This window comes from Corapipo altera, unplaced genomic scaffold (assembly GCF_003945725.1).
Source record: "Corapipo altera isolate COAL_440 unplaced genomic scaffold, ASM394572v1 0, whole genome shotgun sequence".
In the NCBI taxonomy this organism is placed as follows: Eukaryota; Metazoa; Chordata; class Aves; order Passeriformes; family Pipridae; genus Corapipo; species Corapipo altera.
Window position 1 is genome coordinate 68,471,854 of NW_020884872.1, and position 21,717 is coordinate 68,493,570.

General features: G+C 38.9%; 1 long non-coding RNA gene across 1 annotated transcript; it reads right to left on the minus strand.

Annotated features, from left to right (window-relative positions):
- Positions 1 to 2,824: 2,824 nt before the first annotated feature.
- Positions 2,825 to 21,141, minus strand: LOC113942993. Its single transcript, XR_003526147.1, has 3 exons — positions 21,056 to 21,141; positions 19,943 to 19,947; positions 2,825 to 2,835 (listed from the first exon to the last, which is right to left on the minus strand). It is a non-coding gene; the product is annotated as an uncharacterized LOC113942993 (long non-coding RNA).
- Between the last annotated feature and the right edge of the window lie 576 nt (positions 21,142 to 21,717).

Sequence of the window (21,717 nt, forward strand, 5' to 3'; positions counted from 1 at the left end):
TTTTCCATTGAAAATGTGAGATTTCATATAGATGAGATTTTATATATGCTGGGTACTTCTTCCATGTTCTCTTTTTTAACCCTAAAACCAATGTACTCAGTTCTCAGGACTGCATTGCTTTCACTACCAGTGATTAACCACTGATGATCTGTTTACAGCAGGTTACTTCCATGCCTGTGTTTCTCCACACAGCATTCTCTGCCTCTCTCAGCAAAGGCTTATGCTACAGTGCTGTTCCTTTATACCATATAGTTTTGCTACGGTAAGAAATATTTAGTTCTACGTAAAAATAAGAGCTGTATAAAAATTATGGTTATACCGGATGATTATACAAAGCTAAACAAAAGTAAAACAGATTAGACAATAGCCACCTGGTCACTAGGAAACTGCTGATAGCAGCTAAAACAAGCTATAGGAAAGCTGTAGGCAGCCCAGGACAAAGCCAGTCAAAGTCTGACAAGTCCAGAGGTCTCATGAAGTTAGAGTGAAGCTTCTCATATGTTGTTACCAGCAATGACAATTTGTATCTGTTGAGTTACAGGGCTAATCTTAGCTGCTAAGGACACTGACTTTCAGTAATCTTAAAAACTGACAACACTTACAAATTTCACCAGGATGCATAAAACAGATTTGAAACTTACAGCACTGTTTAAGATCAGGAGAGACTTGTGACTAGCAACTCAGCAGTTGCCCTGACTCAGGTTCCCATCGTCTCTTCAATGTAGCGAGGTGGGTACTGCACTCAGCCTGCCACAGCTGACCTCCACTCAGGGAAATTCCACTCCCTCCCTGCTACAGCACAGCGATGAGCCAGATACCACGAGTTTCATGGGTTGATCACATCCACGTGCTAGGTTTCTGCTTGACACCTTACTTAACTTTCACATTGCTTCTCACTGGGATCTTCTGCGACTGCTCAGCAGCACCATTAGAGGGTTTACTAGCAAGCTGCCTAACATGGGATGTTGCTATCTGCTCGAATAAAGTCAGAAGGTATCTGACAATTTTATCGCAGAGAATTACTTGACAGATGATAACCCTGTCTCAATTCTGCAGCAATTCCTTCAAAAGCCTACAGGATCTAAGTGCAAATTTCTTATGAGAACAATTTGTAGAGTAGTTTCAGTGATACTGTTCAGTGTTAGCACCAATTTGTGGCTTATTTTTGCCTCAACTGTGGATGGAAGAGGGATTAAATAGATTTTACCTTCAAACAGTAATCTGATTTGCTACTATATATGAAAAACCCATTTCTTTTTTGCTCTGTGAGCACACATTTATTTTTTTGCAGGACTACCTGCAACTGGTATATAATTTTTTATATAGAAGTCAGATGGTTTTTATTTGTCTTACCTTCTTCAATGAGAAAATACAAAATCAGATTGAAACAGCAGGCAAAATAGTGTATATATGCACAAAGCAACGTACAGTCATGCCTCCTCCAGGCTGGAGCTGTCGTCAGTTACAACAAAGCCGACACACAGTCTGTGCAAAATATGCCAATAACCCATCTTTCTCTTCAGTTCATGCTGAGCTTCACATGAGGTGTGATCCAAGGGAAGTACTGGTTTTGGGAGAAAGCCAATATCTGGGAATATTTTCCCCTCCATCTGATGTGAAAGTGCCTCAGTATGGTGCTACAAACTCTAAAGGTTCTGGCTGACAGCTAGTCCAGATGTCTGAGGTCACACATACCACCACACCACCAACCGTATCTCAAAGAGGCATGTGAAAACCAATGCTTCACACATGTGAGAAGACTGTAAATTTGCAAAAAATATTCTCTGCGTGGCACAAGGTGATTTCGTGCCAAGTAGTTTAGAAGCCTTCCCAAGTGTATGTGTTTACTTTGCTCTGAAGCACTAAGTCCACTTCGATCACCACAGAAATCAGAGCTATAAAGGCAACTGGTCTGAAGAGATGGAAAAAGCTCTTTTCTTCTTATGTCTCTGAAATGGCTAATTGGCACCTGGCAGATTATTTTACATCATGGAAGCTTGAGGAGCTACTAAGAAAAACAATGGAGCAGAGAAGTACTTTCAAGTGGGAAGTTGTGAGTAGTGAAGTTGGACAACGGCAGAGCCTCTGCTGTGATGATTTCTCCCCAGATTGTCCCACTTACATATTGTGGTTGGTCATCTGTCATGCCCTTAGAGCTGTGGAAAAGCAAGTTCTTAATCAAAAGCATTTTTTTTTGCAAACAGAACATGTTCATCATAATGCATTTTTAGCATTTATATGGAAAAAACTCAAATATAGAAGATATTGTTCTTGAGCTATATCACCAGCTGCAGGCAAGAGTCCTATTTACCTTGGCAAAATTCTGTTTTTATTGAATTCAAAGCAGACTTCTGTCCATCAAAAGCATCACTTTTTGTAGTACCAGTCAGACCTTTCAAGCCCTTCTAGAATTTAGCACTGATGTCTTTTTGTCCTGCCGGAGTGATTGGGGGAGCATAGGAACACAGGAAAATCAATCATGTTTTTGGGAATTAGGATGAGAAGACACAGAGTGTGAAGGCTGCTCCAGAGGCAGCAGCATGCTGATGTTGTGGCCTTTCCTCCCACTGCAAGGGAGGATTTATGAACCTGGGCTGGAGGAGGAATGAAGAAGAACTAGAATTTTCCACTTGGCCATGTAGTTTGATGCAACTCCTCAAATATTCCCAGAGAGCAGAATTAGCTGGAGACTGCCTTGTAGGTTTTTTGAGAAATACACATAGTTTCATCACCAGGCTGAGCCCTCCTCAGCACCTGCATGACTGCCCTTCAGAAACATCATGCCTCTATGACACTGTGCATTGGACACTCTTCGACCGCCCTGACACCATGGCCCTCTGTGGCTCCCTCAGCATTGATCAGTTCACATCAGTGCTGGGACCCAGTAGGAAATAGTGCCCTGGAGCGCCTGGACAAGAATTCTTGGGAGCAGGCTTGTACCTTTTGGTGAGTATGTAGGTCCATTTTGTTTCTGTAGAAAAGCTCTATAATACTTTAGATTTCTCAGTGACTAAGCCTACTTCTCATCCCTCACCCACTCATTACACATTTGGCATCATTAGTTACACTGGTGCTAGTCATACTGAGGCTCTGGAGGGGCTGGACAGCTCTGAGTGCTTGCATAATGCATTATATGCCTCCAGCAGTGCCTTACTCCTTTGCTCTTTCACAACAATAGTAAGGATGTCTGGACTTAATTTTTTCCCCCTTTCCTTCTCTTCATCTGGTCTTACTAGCCTCTCTGGGGCCACCATTACTAGGCACAGTTCCCTTAAAGCACACAGCCACTCACACCTCCCCCACTGCTGTTTGCTGTACTGCCAGTGCCTGAGGCTATCCTGAGGACTTTTTCTCTGACAGTGTCTAATGCAATTCTGTGTATTTCCTTCTTATTTAAAACAATAAAACTTCCTATCTGCTTCCTTTTTCCAGGTGTACCACGACCTCTTTTTGCTATTTTCACATTAAACCAATCCATTTAAGGTACTGACTTTTAAGCAAGAACTTTAACAAGGAATGCTTTAATTTATTTTTTTAACATCTGTGGAACTGCTGCTGCCTGTGTCCACCTCTGGGGCTGCCCTCTCTCCAATCTTGGGGCCTGAGGCAGCTGGCTGCCATGGTCAGTGGGGCTATCTTTGGCTTCCAAAAAGACTACTGTTGCTGTTCTGTGGCACCGCCAGTGACAGTTTTCTCTGTTGTTACAAATGTTCATCATTTCAAAAGTTATTTTTAGGATGATAACCTTTTCACACTTAATCTCATCAGGTCTCCCAGGTACTTAAAATGACTGTTGGGAATAATCAGATCTATGAACCTTTAAAGTGAACCATCTTCATCTCTCAGCTTCATTTCTGAACTACATCTCTCTTACATATACATATATCCTGTCTGTGGATACACTTCCATCGATGGGAAGGTGTTAATGGAACAAGAAATATGTGCTTAAATATCTGAAACCTATTACTTTATTGTGTTAAAGCAACCATAGGAACCTTAACTTCTGTCCAGCCAAGAAAAATACTGAAAACAAATAAATGAAATGAGGAAATAAAGGTTAAAATGGGTTAATGACAAAACTCAACCTGGTCTCCCAATGAGATAGCTCTACTGGCTTCAGACACTCTCAGATTTATATTTCTATGAATTCAGAACAGATGAAAAAGAGAATTAAAATATTAATCAAAATTTATTCCAACTTGTGCCCTTGGAAGACATTCTAAAACTTTGTTTGTTGTTCAAAGAGGGAGGTTCTGGTTCTGGTTGGTACAGTGGAAGACTTCATTGCTATCTGACACTATATTTACATTTAAGAAGGGCACAGCACTCCAAAACAGGTACCTCACAATGGTTTTTTTTGCAGCACAAGTGGCTCTCTAAATGCCATTGAAAACTTGAAGCCCTCAACAAATACTGTGCCAGTTCTGCAAGGTGACTGTGTGCATACAGTTCTGAAAGAATTACTCCAAATGTAAATAATAAAGTAATCTGTTGTTAAATACTGTATTTTTAATGCCACAGGTATCCATTTCTTGTTGTAGCATTTCTGTGTAAATTCCTGTGATACTCAGCACTAAGCACACTTTTGACCTTGTATCTTAACAGACTTGTACAGTATGTCAGTTGAGGCTACAAGAATGTCCATAGAATTTTTTTTTTTTTTTTTTTTTTTTTTTTTTTTTTTTTTGGTGTTCCCATGCTTATTTTTATTTGTTCTTGTAGCCTGGAGCTGATGTAGAACTTCATCCCTATTACCACTAACTTCTTCTGTTAGTCATTTCACATTTCTGCAGAACACGTTTATGTAACATAAACAATAAGAACAATGAAAAAATAAGGAGAATGGAGAAATAAATTAACACAAAGAAATAAAATGGTGTTCATTCTGCTCTGCCATAGTGCTGCTAATTCACAAATACTTAGGAATTCATGTTTTTTATAAAAATGTTTTTAAAGACTAAAAAGTTCAGAAATCTAATATAAAATGCTTTTGTCAATTTGGATATTTGCTATCTCCTTCTTCATAAGTTTTCTTTGTTCAGCCTGAAAACAGAAAGATTATTCAGTGAAAGAAAAGCAATCAAATCCAGTATAACGTTAAGAATTCAAATGTGCCATATCTCTATGTTGCTGCTGCATAGAACTGTTGTTGATGAGAAATTAATTCTGAAATAAAGTGTACTTTTACTGCTTGAGAACATATTCCCACTGTAAGGATTCTGCATTCCCATATCCTCCCTTTTATCCACACCAGCAATCACAAAGCTGCTTAGTTATGATAGAGTGATAGACCCATGAGACAGAGGGTCATCTTTTTGTAGGATTGGTTGTGAACAGGATCAAGGAACTGAGCAGAACTGGCAGCATTGACACCTGGCAGCATGATGTGGGGCAGGTATGGTTAAGTATAGAGGTGGAAGAAAGCAGAATCCTCTTTCAGTAGTAGCATAAGCTTGAGTAGTTTTGCATAAACTAATTGCAAAACCTCACCCTGAATAAAAAGAAATTAGGCCCATATTACAATCTGAACAACACTAATTCATTTCTAAGCAACCATTTGAGTGAGGTTACAGTGTCTCTTACACTCTCTTGCCCTTTTTTCCTAAGTCAAAATTCTACCCAAATCTCTTCTAACAGAGTTTTTTACTATGCCCATTACACAGAGTTTGCAAGGCTGTCAGTGTCACTCAGCTTTGCCCCTGCTCTTCTATGTGCCAGCAAAACTGCACATGAGTCTATTTGGTATCACTGACTTGTCACAAATTCCTTTGGTCCTTCCTTTAAAACCTTTTGTCTCATTTAGATATTCAGGTTCAAGGATCATGCAGATATTTTATCAAAATGCATTATTTCTCTAGTGTGTTTTGTTGACAGGAAGTTTAAGCTTCACCATCTCCTCTTACAAAGATTTTGCTAAGCTTTGAAATTGTTATTCAGTGAAGTGAAGTGGTAAATCTGTCCTCATCCGTGCTGTTCAAACCACTGACTGGAACATTTCTGACTGACATTATTGAAAAGAAATATAACCCAAATCTCTTTTATTTTCAGTTTTCAGTGTCTTCAGTGATGTATGAAATTTCTTTTAGGTCATTACAAATCTTTATCAATTTTTTTTCTTCACTTGTCATAGTAATGCAGACTGTGTATTACAATTTTCACTAGTGAAAAAGCATGACTTGAAGTTAGAATGGACAGAAACATTTGCCTGGATTTGAAAGCAATACATATTATGTGCAGCAGGACTTTACCTGCTTGGTCACACCAAAGTTAACACGGTGGGTTACAGTGGGGATTTGCTTTGGGAACCTTCAGGATGGAATGCCAGCTACTGTATTCTGATTTTTATGGAATTATGTTTACCAGAAGTTTTTCCATGTTTTCTGAACACATGGCCTCTGTTCTTTTCTAAGATGTCAAAGTAGGATGTTAGCCTGAGGAAAATCCTAAACAAGCTGTTCTTAACTGGGCAAGAGGAATGATTTCCTCACTCTAACTCAGGAAGAGGTCTGAGAAATAGAAAAAATTGAACAGGGATTTGTAACTGCTTTTGGGAAAGGAAATAGAGGCTTGATATTAGCAGCTTTTAGAATTAGTGCTTTAAACACACGTTCCTCCTTTTCCTTGTTACTCAGCCACTTATAGCAGGATCTGTATGACTGATATTGGCCATGGAAAACAGAATTTTTCCTGAGTTCAAACACTGCATGCAGCATGGTAGCTAACTAGTGGTCCAGAAGATTAGCAAATCCTGTGATTACCAACTAATTATGCTGGTGTGAAAGCCAAATTGGTTCATTGCACAAATTCAAGAAAAGTGAGGGTGTAGTCAAAGGATGCTTTTCTTTCTATGAAGACAATGTAGGAAGGAATACTATTATCCATGATTGAACTATATGAACACTCTTTGGTGGAGTATTTAACGAGTTATTTTGCTTTCCTTTTGATTTACAGTACATAAATATACATTAATTAAATGTGTGCTGCTGGAGGTCACTTTACAATGTAACCAGGTTCTTTTTCTTCTCCATTCACTTTATTATTCCATGCCGGTCAAGGTTTTTAAGCTTCTTGTATTTTTCTAAGTATGACTGTGTATGTTAACTTAAAGATTTAATGAAGGCAAAATATGTATGGGCAAGCTACCATTTCTGAGAAGAACTCTGCACACTGTGTTCAGCAGACACTATGAAAAATAAACCATAATACCTGTCAGAGGGTCTAGAAAAGTTAACATGATGGGAGTAAAAAGCATTACAGCTATATCTCCCAGGAGGAGCAGTGGCAGTGAATGTAGTTGAACTCTGAACTACATAAAACAAACCCCAACAACAAAACTGCCCCAAAACCCCCCAGCTGTATGCAGTTCTGTAGACTGAAAGTGTTTCAAGGAACCTTCTGGTTGTTTTTTAAGTTCTGTATTATTTTATACAGTCTATTTTATAAGGATTTTCAAGTTCTAATTCAAAACACGAAAAGATGTTAAACCATCAATATTTCACAGGTATAAATATGTCAGAGTCACTCAGTTTTTCCCTCCATAATTCAGGCCCCTAATTAGTGGCTGTAACTAACTAAGACCATTCTGCCATTTTAAATATGGCTTATGACACTAACTTAACATATATGACATCCTTCAAGATACTGGATAGATTGTGGCTTCTCACAGTCCTACTGAAGAAAAATATTTGATTTAGTTGCTTACACTGAAGTATCCACTGCTATTTTCAATGCCCTAGAGTGTCTGGAAAACATCCATCACAACATAGGACCCATGAGAGACTGGTGATCATCTGTGGAAACTAAGACATCTGCCTTGGACTTGCAGATTTGACAAAGGCTCTGTAGGACATCCATGTTCCTCCATGGGAACTAAAGGCTGAGAAGGTTGGTTTAGAGCAGACAAAATGGTTAAAGCAGCTACGTCAGGCACCCAAATCCCACCTCTTGTGTAGCAGATGAAGGATGACATGGCTTGATTCTAGATATGGAAGCTATGATACAATTTGAGATGTCTTCAGAGAACTCAGGTGGCCTCCAGCTGCTGATCCCGAAGGCATATTTTTCCTATAGGTTGTCACAGATTAGTGGTTTAGGTTGCTCAAGAAATCACAGACCAAGGCATAGGTAAAAGCAGGTTTAATATTACAGTGAAAGTGTGACAGTTTGCTGGCAAGGTTCAGTCTACTACTTACTAGTTGGCTAAAGCAGATAGAGAAAAATTGGACTAAAATCTAAAGTCAATCAATCTAAAACAAAAATTTACCTAAAATTATCTATATGGAGGCTTGGAATTGAGAAAGGATAAGGATAGGAAAAGGCAAGGATAAAAAGGAACAAGGGAGATCCTCCCAGTGTGGACCCTCTTGCTAAACGGAGCCCAAAACTTGACCAAATGCTTAGACCTAAAGGTTTTAGCAGCAGTTTAACTTTATAGCACTTACTCAATAGCTGAATTTAAAAAATCTAAGAAAATATTCTATAGAGTTTACTATAAGCACAACAGTCCTTATATAACTCACTTATAGACCTAACTTACAAATCTAACGTACTTAAGAATTTAAGAGAGGAAAATTCATAGTACATTTGCTGTAACTTATTCATACTCGCACACAGACAAAGGAGTATGCACAAGGTATACCTGTGAAAAATTCTCCTCAAATTCACTGAAGTTCTCATGTGGCCTTTTCTCATCTGGCAAAGGGTTGAGCCTCAAAAAGTGGGGGTATCAGTCCAGGATCCATCATCGTAATGAAGCAATCCTCCAAGTATAACAAACTTGAGAATTTGCTGGTTCTGAGAGCTGTCCCACTCAAAGGGAGATTGCTGGTCACAGCCCACTGTGGCCCAGAAGAACTCAAAGGACCTCACTTAGGACTGCTGTTTCTAGGGTCACAAGAGTTGGCTTTAGTCATGATAAGTTTCCATCCTGGCCACGCTTTGGATCAGCAACTTTCTTTCAAACTTCAAGAAAAAAAATATTGTTCCACTAGAGTTGTTATTCAGACGAGAAACATAAATTTCCAAGGTTGTTCATAAAAAACAGGAGCTCATTAGACAGCATAAGTTTCTGGGAGCAGACTGTTTCTGATAAGTTCAAGATGAGTTTAAGCCAGGTGCTGTCAGGCCCAAGGAGCATTTCTGAGATCCCTGCCCAAGGCAGGGAGGAATGCACCATCGCATAAGTCTAGTATCAGATCTACTTGTATTCTTTAGCTATCCTGGCTGACTATGGCATTTCACACCACATCTATGTAAGGGCAACCACACCAAGCCCCTAGGCTCTGAGGATGGTATTCTGTTGTCTTTACATAGGTGCTTAGCAACACATCAAGTTAACTACATTCCACTCTGAATAACTGTTTGAACCCAACTGGCTTGTTTGTGTGGTTATGTGAAAGCTGTAAGGAATGTAAACTTGGGCTAGAGTTATACTAATTGGGACACCTTACGACTTTCCCTGTTTCTTTTAACTTCTTTCCTTTTTTGATATGTAACAGAGAAGGAAAAATATTTTGCTTGGCCTTCACTTTGTACTCAGGTTATGGGTCAGACACTCAAAATTAGGACATAATAAACCTGGAAAAGTAATGAATAAAAAAAAAAAGAAGCAAGGAGATGGGGCATAGTTCAGGCTTAAACTCCAGTACTCATGGAACAAGTCATATGATAAAATTTAAGTCTTTCACATTTTGCGAATCTATTTCCTCCTTAACTGAATGTTTCTGACTGTCACTGAAAAAAAAAAAAGCTGTTTAAATTGGACACAAAATATCTCCAAGTGAGAATTCATTATGGAATTAGCCTTGGTGGCATGTGTGACACTCAGTTTGTACAGACTCAAATATGAATGCCAAATTTAAAGTCTAGAAATCCTGAAGGCTTTTCATCTCACAACCCTTGCCCAGAAAACTTCAATATGTACTTTTGATGTTTCAAAAGTTGTCATTATGACATACAGTCAATATGACAAATCAGCCCATTTTGTCCACTGCTTAAATACTACTCAAGGTGTAAAACAGTGTAACATAAAGTATTCCAGGTCCGTAGTCCCGGCGCATTCAAATTAACCTAAAGACATTGCAGAAAAATTAAAACTACCAGCAGAGTGTTCTGAAACATTCTGTCTCTTGGCTAATAGATGACCTCAGGAAATATTATTTATTTTTGCGGTTTTGCAAAAAAAATGTTCTGAAAGTTTATGTGGGATAATTCTGAATACAAGGAAATGCATCTATGAATTTATAATTAGAGTATTGATATTTTCCCCTTGGGGTAATAAAAATCTATCCACTGGTATTTTATAACTCACAATTGTATCATTAAGATCCCGTATAAAATGGGAAAATGGATAATTAAATGGATGAGAAAACAAGCCAGAAACACCTTTTTCTTCTTTTTTATTTCTCCCCTAGTGGTAAAATGCCATATTGCATTACAGCATGGAGCTCTGGGGGAAAAAAAAATAAGGAAAAGAAAAGATGGGTGGAGAGGCACATTCAATACAGGAAATTCTACCTGTTATCCTAATATCAGCACACAAGAGACCAGGATCATAAATTTGTACCACTATGTCTTGCCTTGAAAGTAAAGAGTCTACAATATGTGTAACATGAAAATATGTAAAGTACAACAGACAGTACAAGATTATAATGAGCAAAAAGTCTTTGGAGAATACCCTTAGTAGCAAACGAGTATTTAGACAAAATGTATTTGGTGGCTACCCTCGAGCATAGTCAATGGAGGTTTTAAAAATGTTGCTAAGAATGTACCAAATACTAAAAGTTTCTTGTTTCTGATATGCTACTAACCTGCTGTGGGAAGATGCATATGGTAGGAGACATATCCACAGGTTTTTCACAAGTGGAATGTGTGAAAATGATTGTGAATGGGCTAAATAAGTACAAAGGCAAAAAAAAAATGGGTTTGACTAATGCAACCCTCAGTCTAAAGTAGATTGCACTGAAATAATTTCCATGTTAGAAAATATCTCCCACCACCCTCACACTCAATATATTGCAATGATCAGACAAAACTCTGCCAAATATTTTCTTGTTACCTAACATATATTGATTTTAACATTAGGTTGAAGACTTTGGACAATATTACTATACTTTATGATTATGATGTGGGTAGTGACTTTGTCACTTTTTTTCAATAATATGCTGCTTTATTCTCAGAATGCTCATGAGGCAAAAGACCAAGTTGTCACCAGGAGTACAGTGCAAGCTTTAGAAAGTCTGCTATTTCTTTTGTCTTCCTGACTTCCTCCAAGTATAGAGGGGGGATTTAGGTTAGATATTCAGAAGAAATTCTGTATTGTGATGGAAGTGAGGCACTGGAACAGGTTGCCCAGAGACGTTACATATGCCCCATCCTGAGAAGTATTAAAGGTCAGGTTGGATGTGGCTTTGAGCAATGTGGTCAAGTAGAACACCACGGCAGGATGTTTGGAACTATGTGATCTTTAAGGTCCCTTCCAACCCAAACAATTCTATGATTCTGTGATTCTAGAAGAAGGGACATTCTTTCAGCTTACCAGTTTTTTAAGTAGATCTGTAGCTATAATTCATTACTTGAATTTTGTTTTCCCACAAATTTTCAAGCCGATAAGCCTGAAGGTTCACATCATAGTGTCCTTCATCCTCACAAAATGCTTCTGAAGAACTAAAGATTAGCATGAATATTCATGAGGGTTTAATAGTTTCTCACCCTTTCTTGAAGATATACAATATATTGCATCTTTCTCAGAGTGGAGAGGCAGATTTAATTACTGTTCTCTCCCTCCTCTTTCAGCTATTATCTCTGTTGTTGACAGACAGTTTCTTCCGGAGGGACTTATGACTTGGTTGTTGTGACCCCTTCAGGATAAAGACCTTTGGAATCCTGACTGCATGGTGTTCCACTTAAGTAGTTTTTTAAATAAATGCTCCACCTCAGACAATGAGGCCTTATTTTACCACTATAATTTTTCAGTTTTCTCTCAGATTGAAATTTCTACCTTAGATACTTTCCACCATTTTTCTGAAGTGGATCCTGTGTTACTATATTGTACTTTGCTCTGAACCCTTCAAGAAATTATTTTTCCATTCACACAAGTGTGATGAAGTTCTTATAAAGTATCATCTGGTAGTTTCATTAGTCCTGTTTATTTTCTCTTCCAAATCTTACTTTACCATATAATTAGCCCTCAAGATACTGTGCTACTTAACATTCTTTTTTCAAATACTATTTAGATAGCTTTCTCTCTACATCATAGCACAATCACATGGATTGTGAGTCCTGAGAGTGTGAATACATTTAGAAAGAATAAAGTTTAATGAAATGCAGTAAGAAGTGTTCATGACTCAGATCCACGTATCTACTGCTTTTCCCTTTTTATGTTTTTCAGTTTGTTCAAAAAAACAAGCCTGCCTGGTAGATGTGCTTATAAACATTCCCATACTGCTGTATGCTTTGAGGGCCTCATTCACCTCCATGTTAGTACAGACTGAAGCAGCATAATAGGAAATCAGGCCTACTAGTCCTCATAGAGTCTCTGTAATTTGTTGGTATTGTGTCTATTTCAAAGTATAAATTTGGCATTTGTGAGAATGAGAATCTGACATCCAAAATAAGGTAATAGTTCTGAAGATTGCAGACAGCCTGCAATATCCCTGGCTGGTATAAATTGATCTTGCCCCAAGACAGCCTATGAAGCTGAAGGGATTTGTTTCATATGAAGTTTGGCCTATGAAATATATTTCTGATCTGATAATGAACAGCCACAGTACTCAAAAGCACACAACATTAGGTCTCTCTCTCCTGAAGATATATCAGATTTGCAATAAACAATTTCTAAGAAAAACACATTGCTAGCCATATGCTGATTTACAGTCCTGAGCAATAAGATTATTGTCATGAAGATAGCAAACTGGGTTTTTCTATATGGGTATCTACTGGTAATTCTGTCTTGAACATCCTTAGCTACCTTTATGACTGCCACACATAAACTGTGCTCAGTTATTCTGCTTTTGATTTTCTGCAAAGATTGCTTGTCAGATGTTAAACTCAATTTTATTCTTAACTCTATTTAACTTGTAAATTGTCCAGTGAGGAAAAAAATGTGAGAGATAGGAAGTCTTGAGGGTGACAGAGCACTGGAACAGGCTGCCCAGAGAGGTTATTGGAGTGTCCTTCTCTGAAGCTGTTATAAACTTTTCCAGATACAATCCTGTGCAACCTGCTTTAGATGAACCTGTTTTAGTGGTGGGTTGGACTAGATGATGTCCAGAGGTCCTTCCAACCCCAACTAATCTATGATTTTGTGGTTTGATTATCTGTTCTGCCTGGACAACTTACAGTGCGCAATGAAAAGCTGTTGAGATGAAAGGTTTTATGGTCCCAAAGGCCACCATCTAGATGAAACTGGTTTCCCGCCCTCGTTCCCTCTGCACTGATTGTGGTCCCATCTTTTCCTTGAGTGAAATATGTTTCTGATCAGCACAACATGTTTTAAACTGCAGCTCTATCCTGAGGAGTAACTATGCAAAAATTTCGCCTTCTAACTCATCAGATTTGTCACTTGAATGTGTTCAGAAGCAGCTCTCTTCACTTTAATGACAAAAGGAAACCTTTACTACTTTTTCCTGTATTAACTCTATGGAACACTGAGTAGATTTTACTTCTTCGCAGCTGTGCGAGAACTGTTTATCAACATGCAGTCATGGACACAATTGCCAATTCTAATTTGCAATTTCTAATTACAATCTCAGATCCACAAAGTCACCGGAGGCAGTAGATGAACAAATTTCAGGCTAAGATTTATTTACAGACAATTATATTCTCAATGAAGTCATGATTTGAACATGTAAGTTATGATAAAGTGGTAAAAATGGAGACTAGCTCTCCAGAATTAGATAGGATGTACAAGGCTGATAAATTTAACAAGATTCATAATTTTTTATCATTAAAACATTGGGAACACATTAAGCTATACGATGAAGCACCAGCATTGCACTTCACACTTTTAGTGATTTGCTTTTCAGAAAAATTGAAACAGCATTGTATTTTAAGTATTGAGAAACTTCTGTCCTTCCCACAAAGATGAAAAGAAAAACCTCTCTGGGAAGGCCAGAATTGTGAGCAGTAAACAAATGGTCTAACTGACAACTAGTCCACTAATGTTCTCCTAATGCTGACATGGTTGTATTTTGCTGTAAAAGAGAAGTTTGAGCAAAACTGTATTTATACTGGGGAGCAATCCTTCTTCTTACCTGTAATATGGATTTCTTTTATCCGTTCAACATTTTCCCTGGCACTTAGCTGTGATTGTCCTTTGAATCACATCAGCAGACAAAAATATTGCAAAGTAACTCAATTTTATTTAAAAAAAATCCTAGGGTCCAAAAGTCCCCTTTATTTTCATTTTACATTTTAATATCAAATATTATTTAAATGCCACTTTTATTAAAGTGTCAACCAAGTGATGCTACAATCAAGTGATTGTCAGGTCCTTTTTTATGATGTTTTCTTTTTGTTTGTCATTTTAACAGTAAGAAAATTATTCTCTATAAAAATGCTGCATATGGAAAGCTATTTTGTAAAGGGAGCTCTTTTCCCATGCTTAGAAATGTGACTCTGTTCTGAGGCTTTGGAGTTCTAAGAAACTCCAAAGAGGTTATTTTACCCCAGTGTCACAATTACAACTATCTTATGTACTTGTAGAATATAAAAGTGATTTGATTTATAATCCTTTTTACTTTGATGAAACCTCTCAAAAGTGCTGTTCAGTATGAATTGTATATCAGGTAAGTAAAGGAAGAGACAGAGAATGTGGGAGACCAGACTAACACAAAGAAAAGAAGAGAGGGCATAGTAGTCTCATACTTAATGAGAAAGGGCCTTTTTCTGAATTTGAATCTTGACACGACTTGGGGTGAGGCATCTGCTTAGTCTTGCAGTGGAATGTCTTGAAGCAGAGCCCAACAGACCATAGGTATCTTTCCATTTAATTCTGCTGCTGATGGACTATATTCTTATCCAGCACACAGTATGATTTATTAGGGTGACAGAATTTTTACAATCTGAGATTTGTACATCCATTACTTGAACTACATGAGCAAGGAAAATAATGCTGTTCTGTTTATACCTATTACAAAATAGAAATGGGCAAACCTTGAAAAAAAGTTTCATATCTCTCTCCTTGTCCAAACAAAGCAAGTTTCTTCTAGGTTTCTAGACAGAACTCTCCTTTTGATGTATTATAACTGACTGGGAAGACTTTCCAGAACATACAAATTAAAACCTTAATTCCTAAAATGTGTTTTGCTAATTATGTGATTTTGGTGTTAATGGATTGTCTGAGCTAAAATGTAGTAAAAAATTTTAAACCAATAAGTGTTTTTATTTTTTAAAAAAACAAAACAAAAAAAAACAAACAAACAAACAAAAAACCCCACAAATATAATGCAATTGTTCCCAAGCGTGGAGAATGTCAGTAACCATGGAATTCAGAGTCTTTCCCTTTTAGTCTCTGGGCACTCTCATGACCAAGCTTTAAAATGAATTTTCTTTTCTTCTGACCCGGAGTTCTTGGAACTTGTGACTGAAAATGGCTCAGCTTTGCCAGTAAAAAGGGCTTCTGCTTTACTCTGTACTGTCCTGGAAATTGTGGATTTCTGTGAGGTGCCTAACTTCGACAAGTTGTGAAGGTTTTGTATGAGCTAACTTTTTAGCTAGTTACTTTTCTAGAGTTCTCCCAATCCATGACTTTGCAACATGAAACGTTCAAAAGGGACAATAAGCAATGGCAGCAAAAGAGAAATGTTCAAATTCTTTCACTGTTTCCAATCCCTGTCCCCTTGACAGTACTGTCATTTTATGCAGGACTTTTGACACTGGTATAAGGACTGTGAGAGTGTTTACAGAGACGCAAGGGAGCCAGTCTTCAAAACTACTCAACAAAAGTCCAATTAAATTTCTTGACAACTGTTAAACCACCTCAAAACAATCTTGAATACACTTCTCATGCATTTGGGAATAAACTAATATAATGATGAAGGAAATGTAGCAATGCATTTATTTTCCAAGCCATGTTTTTAACTGCAAATGACAAAGCCAGGCAATGGTGTTCCTGTTGCATGAATTGTTGAGAGCTAGGTGTTTATGGCAGGTAACAAAGCAGAAAAAGTACAAGCTTCATTTCCCACAGACTTGGCTGGGCCTGCAGCTAAATATCAAATTGTTTTCATAGAATCAACATTCAGCAGCAATCAGAAATTGAATTCTACAATAGATTTCTTTGAGGTTCATAAGCTTTAGGCATGCTCAAGAGCCACATTTAGAAAATATCCACAAGAAGAAACTCTGCCAGAAAAACAGGATTAGGCAGATCCTTAGACTGGACATGTTTACATTTACTGGCTTCATTGGATACACCCTTATTACAGTAAATTACATGTAAAATCGGGAAGAAATTGGAATTTTTCCTCTTTCTAAACAAAATATTACATAATGTTACACATCTCACTTTGGCTATGTGTCTCCATATTTTGGCTAAGTATGTCTACAGTACTTCCTTAGCCAACTACCTCTTTATTCGTACCAGACCATATAAACAATTTTTAAGATCACAACCAAAGTTTGTAGGGTGACAGGTGAATTGGGTAGGTGAGTACATCATTTTCATGGAGGTGAGAAGACCAAAGGAAACATTTCTATTTCTAGCATGGAGCACATCATGAAATGTTTGGCTGCATCATTTGTTCTAATGCCCCAATAATTTCTCTAGTTCTTTATTTAGAAGAAAAGGAAGAAATCTATCCTTATAACTCCCTTTATCACACATTTTTTTTGTCCTGCTCATAATCCCCTCTACCACTTGCTCCACCTGAGGCTGGAAGGGCAGCTGAGACTTCATCAGCAGATGGGCTGTGCAAAGATGTGTCTTTACTTTCTATTCCTAATCTAGGAGGCAGGTATATCCCTGCAGTTTCAGAACAGAAGGGATGCCAAAACCTAAAATTAACCCAACAACCTGGCCCCTACTCAATGACCTTATGCAAAGCAGCAGCCAACAAAAGGGGGAAGATCTGAGAATTAGTGGGACTCTGGAAGTGCCACCTTCTGTGACTGTAGCGAGGTGAATTAAGGTGTGAGGATGCAATTCTCCACTCTGTTTTCTATTTGAAAAAGCTCTTGTCCAAGAAAACAGTTTGAGAGTACACTAGATAAAGCAGATTTTTTGATGAACTGAACTTCAGAAAGCAATTTGAATATAAGGTAAACTTTATGTGGCCTTTTTTTAATGGGAACTTTTGGAAACAGTAAAATTTAAAGCATTGGAAACTGTATTTCTCTTGGTGGTTTATAAGTTATATATATATATATATATATATATATATATAAAAATACAGACCATGAGTATTTTCCAGTGATGCCTCCATCTTATTCTAGTACTCCATTTCTGTCTCTGAAAAAGGTCTTCAGGAGTCCTATGCATTTGAATATTTGCCTCTCTCCTGTGATTCTCAATAAAGATACAAATTGGTGTCAATGGTGATGATAGTTTTTCACAGTATAGGCACCTGCCCACTAGAAAGTGGACTGAAACCAGCAGATAGTAGCCATGGTATCCAACCATTTCAGTGCTGGGCAGTATGCAAGTCAGTGACAAAAAAAAAGCTCAGCCACATTAAGAATCACCCAAAACATACAGTCTGCCTGAATATATATAATTCTTCAACACTGATTAAAATAGCTTCATTAAAAAATGTATTCAAGGGCCCTGGATTTTTAGCCTCTGATGGTTTTTATGTAGGCCAAAGAGTACTTGTTCTAAAGAATTGAAGGAGGATTAATCAGCAAATTGGCTGCAACTTCCTTCAGAAAGAGAATGCTGATTTTTAACTACTGTATTTTAATGGTATCTCTGAGCCTGAGATCTGATTTTATGGCATTCAGCATGTGACTCACGCTCTCTTATAACTTTGAATTATGCATTTTATCTTGTCTTCTGGTTTTAGATTTTACTGACAAGGTTCTCAGTGACAGCTAAATAAAACCAACCATCATGCTCCTAAGGTTTTTTTTGTTGTTTTCATTTCTTATTATTCATCAGAACTCAGAGATCCAAGTCCAACCCCAGACTGAGTACTTGTGTCTGCCTGAGCACCTCTCATAGCCTTGCCAACTGCCCTGACAAGTCAACTGTCTTAAAGTCTCTCTTTCTTTCCAGTTTTTACTTCACTTTTGAGACTTTGGAAGCCTTACTTTGCTCACAGGGTGGAACAGTTGTATTTTTTGAGTGCTTACCCACCAGGAAATCCTCTACACTGCCTCTTTGTGCTGCCACACTGGTGCATTAAAAGTAGTTGTGAACCAGGTTGGGAAAGACCTTTCTGCATGTGAATCTCTGGCAGACAAATTGTTCTGATATTTTATTTATGTGGTTTACTCCCCTTTCTTATTATTTTTAGGAACACAGAATAGCTCAGTTTGCTAGGAACTTCATATTTCTAATGCAACCTCCAGCTCCACGCAGGATTAGCTTCAAACTCAGCATCCTCCCACCACACACCACTTGGTAGAGTCTGCCTCCACCCTGACTGTAAGTGCCTGGGCTCTGCTGTTCAGTGCCTTCGAAGCTGTGTCCTCCCCAGGCTGAACAAGTCCGTGTCCCTCCTCAGCTTCTCACAGGACAAGTGCTCTTCCCTCTCCCATTCTAGAGGCCTCTACTGAACTCACTTCAGTTTATCAATGTTTGTCTTGAACTGGGGAGCCCAGAACTGTTGCTGCCAGACCCACTGCTGGCTCAGGCACATCTACCAAACCCAAAGAGCACCTAAAGCAGAGCTGCCTCACAGCAGAGCCAATCCATCCCCAGTCTGTGCTACTGCCATGGTTCTCCCTGCCTAGGGGCAGAACTTTTCAGTTTTCCTTAGAAAATTTATAAGGAGATTGCTGTTGGCTGTTCCTCCAGGCTGCTCAGGTCCCTCCAAAGGCAGCCCTGCCCTTAGGTACATTGACTGCATGCACCCCCAAGCGTCAGGTGCAAAACTTCCTATAGTTTCTCTAGGTAGTCTCTTCTATCTTTTCACCCTGTCCTTTTTCCTGTTTGTTTTTATCTTATCTGCTTACTAAACACAAGGTAACTTTCAGCCTGCTCTCCTAATAGAGCTGGCAAGCAGAAGTTTCCCTGTTTTAATCCAGGTCACACTTCCTCTTAAACAAACCTTTCTCATTCACAACATTCAGTCACATGGACCTGGAGAATGTAAATTTCTCCACTCCTACAACAAGGTATTTTTCTAGCAGCAATGTAAAATCTTAATCAAAGCTTACAGGAGCAGGGAATGTCACAGTGTACTTTTGCAATACATCAATAAGACCAAATGCCAGCTTTTTCCGTGCCAGCTGATTAGTCTAATCTCAGACAAAACAGCTAGTAAGTTGTGCTAGAAGAGTATTTCTGAACTGGATTCCATTCTCTGATATGCAAATAGTTCTTGAAAACTTCCAAAATGCTACTTTTACTTTAATTAGTAGATTTATTTTTTTTTTAGTCATACACAGACTTTTGTAATCTTAATTAGTAGGCGTTTTAAACACTGATAGTTCTCAGATCAGTGGGGTTCACAGGTTCTGACATTTTTAAAGGAAGAGTTGGTCATTTTATATCTACTTTAGTTTTCTGGTTTATTGTGCTAATTAAGGGATCATTAATTTCAAACATATTAATGTATGCAAAGCTCCCTGCAAATGCAAAACTCTAAGCTCAATCACTGTTCTACATTTTGGTGTTCCTCTGTGGAAAAGATAGGGTAGGGGTCACTTTGTTCTAAAAATACACAGAGAGTGTATGTTGCAGCTCAAATATATGTCAGCAAGTATTTATGGATCAAAATAGGGTAACACCAAATAGATGATACTAAAAATGTCAGTGAGAATATTAAAATGGAAATACACCTCCTATTTGTTTGTGTCATGGTTTGAGATAGCCCCAAAATCCAATTCCCTAGCTCCATCCCCCCTCCCACATCTCAACCTAATGTGAGATGGGTTTTTCCAGACAAAACACACCAGACTCAGAATGGGGGAAAGGGAATATATTACAATGACTGTACAAATAAATACTATAACACATTATACACACGATCACAACTATCTCTACCATGACATATAGTATTTACAATGGATCTGATCTCTTCTCCCCTCCAAATAAAAGTCCAGGAGGGAAAGAAGGACAGATCCCTTTCCAGTCTCTCAGGGCAGCAGCTTCTTCTAAGGCAGCAGGTTCTCCTCATCTCATGCATGCAGCAGTAACTGGATTGTTGTAGCTGGATCTCTGTTCGATACACACAAGGGGGTCTCCAAGCCCCTCGGCTCTCCTTCGGTCCAAGCGAAGACCTCACCTGTGGGCTGCCAGCAGGGACCAGACTCGCATCACCACAGGTATATCACGAAATGCAGGGGCATCTTCGTGAAAGTCCCTTCCTCAGGGGATTCAAATTCCCCTTTGCAGAGCTCCGTGGTCTATCTCAAGGCTGCTAGCTTAGCAGCAGCAGCGAGGGGGGCCAAGGTCAAACCCCCCCCATTCCTTCTCCGTCCCGGTCCAGCTTCAGGACGCCTTTGAGCTTCTCAGCTCCTCTCTGCAGTGCATGCTGCACTTCAAGGCTCTTTCAAGTAAGAGTCCATCATCTTCCTCCTTTCCAGGAGGTCTCAAAGGAGTTTTAGGGATTTGGTACAGTTCCTACCCCCAGAACTCCAAAGCTCTGCTGTAGGCTCTCTTCTCCTCAACTCTCCTTCCAGGAGTCTTCTCTGCAGTGCTGCATGTCTCTGTTGCTCCGTCTTATCTCTTCTGGCTCTCTGCCACCGCTTCTCCGGTCAGTGCCAGCTCGGTTGCTTTTCTCCGGCCGCTGCCCAGTTTGGAGAAAACATCTCCCAGCTCTCAACTACAGGTACCTAGCCTAGCTTTATGCTGTTCCAGGTCCCTGTAGCCCCATCTGAGGCTGGGGGGCCCCAGAGGCCCCGAGGGGCTCCGGGCCCCTTTCCTCGTTGCTCCTACCACAATGGCTACTCCTCTACCAACAAAACTACAACTCTTCTCTTCCGGTGCTTGTGATATGTTTACATTTCTGCAGGGGTGCCCATTGGACAGAGCTCCAAAACTTCCAGGGGTTTCCACCCCTGGGGGTTACCACTTTTCAGCCTCTGGGGGAAAACAAGGTTCAAACCACTACAGTTTGTCATCCAAATAACAAACCTGGACTAATGCTTTTCCTTTGCCAGCCTTGTCTGGTTTTGTTTGGGGTTTTTTTTCAAGCCTGTGATTAACATTAAAGGGGAAATCATGTTTTCTGCCTGTCAGTAAATATTCACACACCCCATTTCCCTCAGCTGTTTTTGTCCCCCAACTGAGATATATGGATGTTCACCTGAAAAGCAAATGCCTGACCATGAATACGCATGTCAAGAGCAAGGAGAAGCCAAGGCTCTTGAAATAAGCAGCAGTCAGGGGAAGTTTCAACAAGCATCCAGAAACTCTACATCTGGCAGTGGTCTCTTGATAAAGGCTGTTCCCTTCAGGCACCAACTGAAGAGATCGACCAGTATCAGGCTAAAGGTTTGTCTTTGACTTTTTCCAGATGCCACTTGTTAGTTTTATTGGCATTGTCCAAAACTAAACGAATAATAATATCAACCAAATGATAGCAATGCACCCAAGAATCCTGTTTTTCA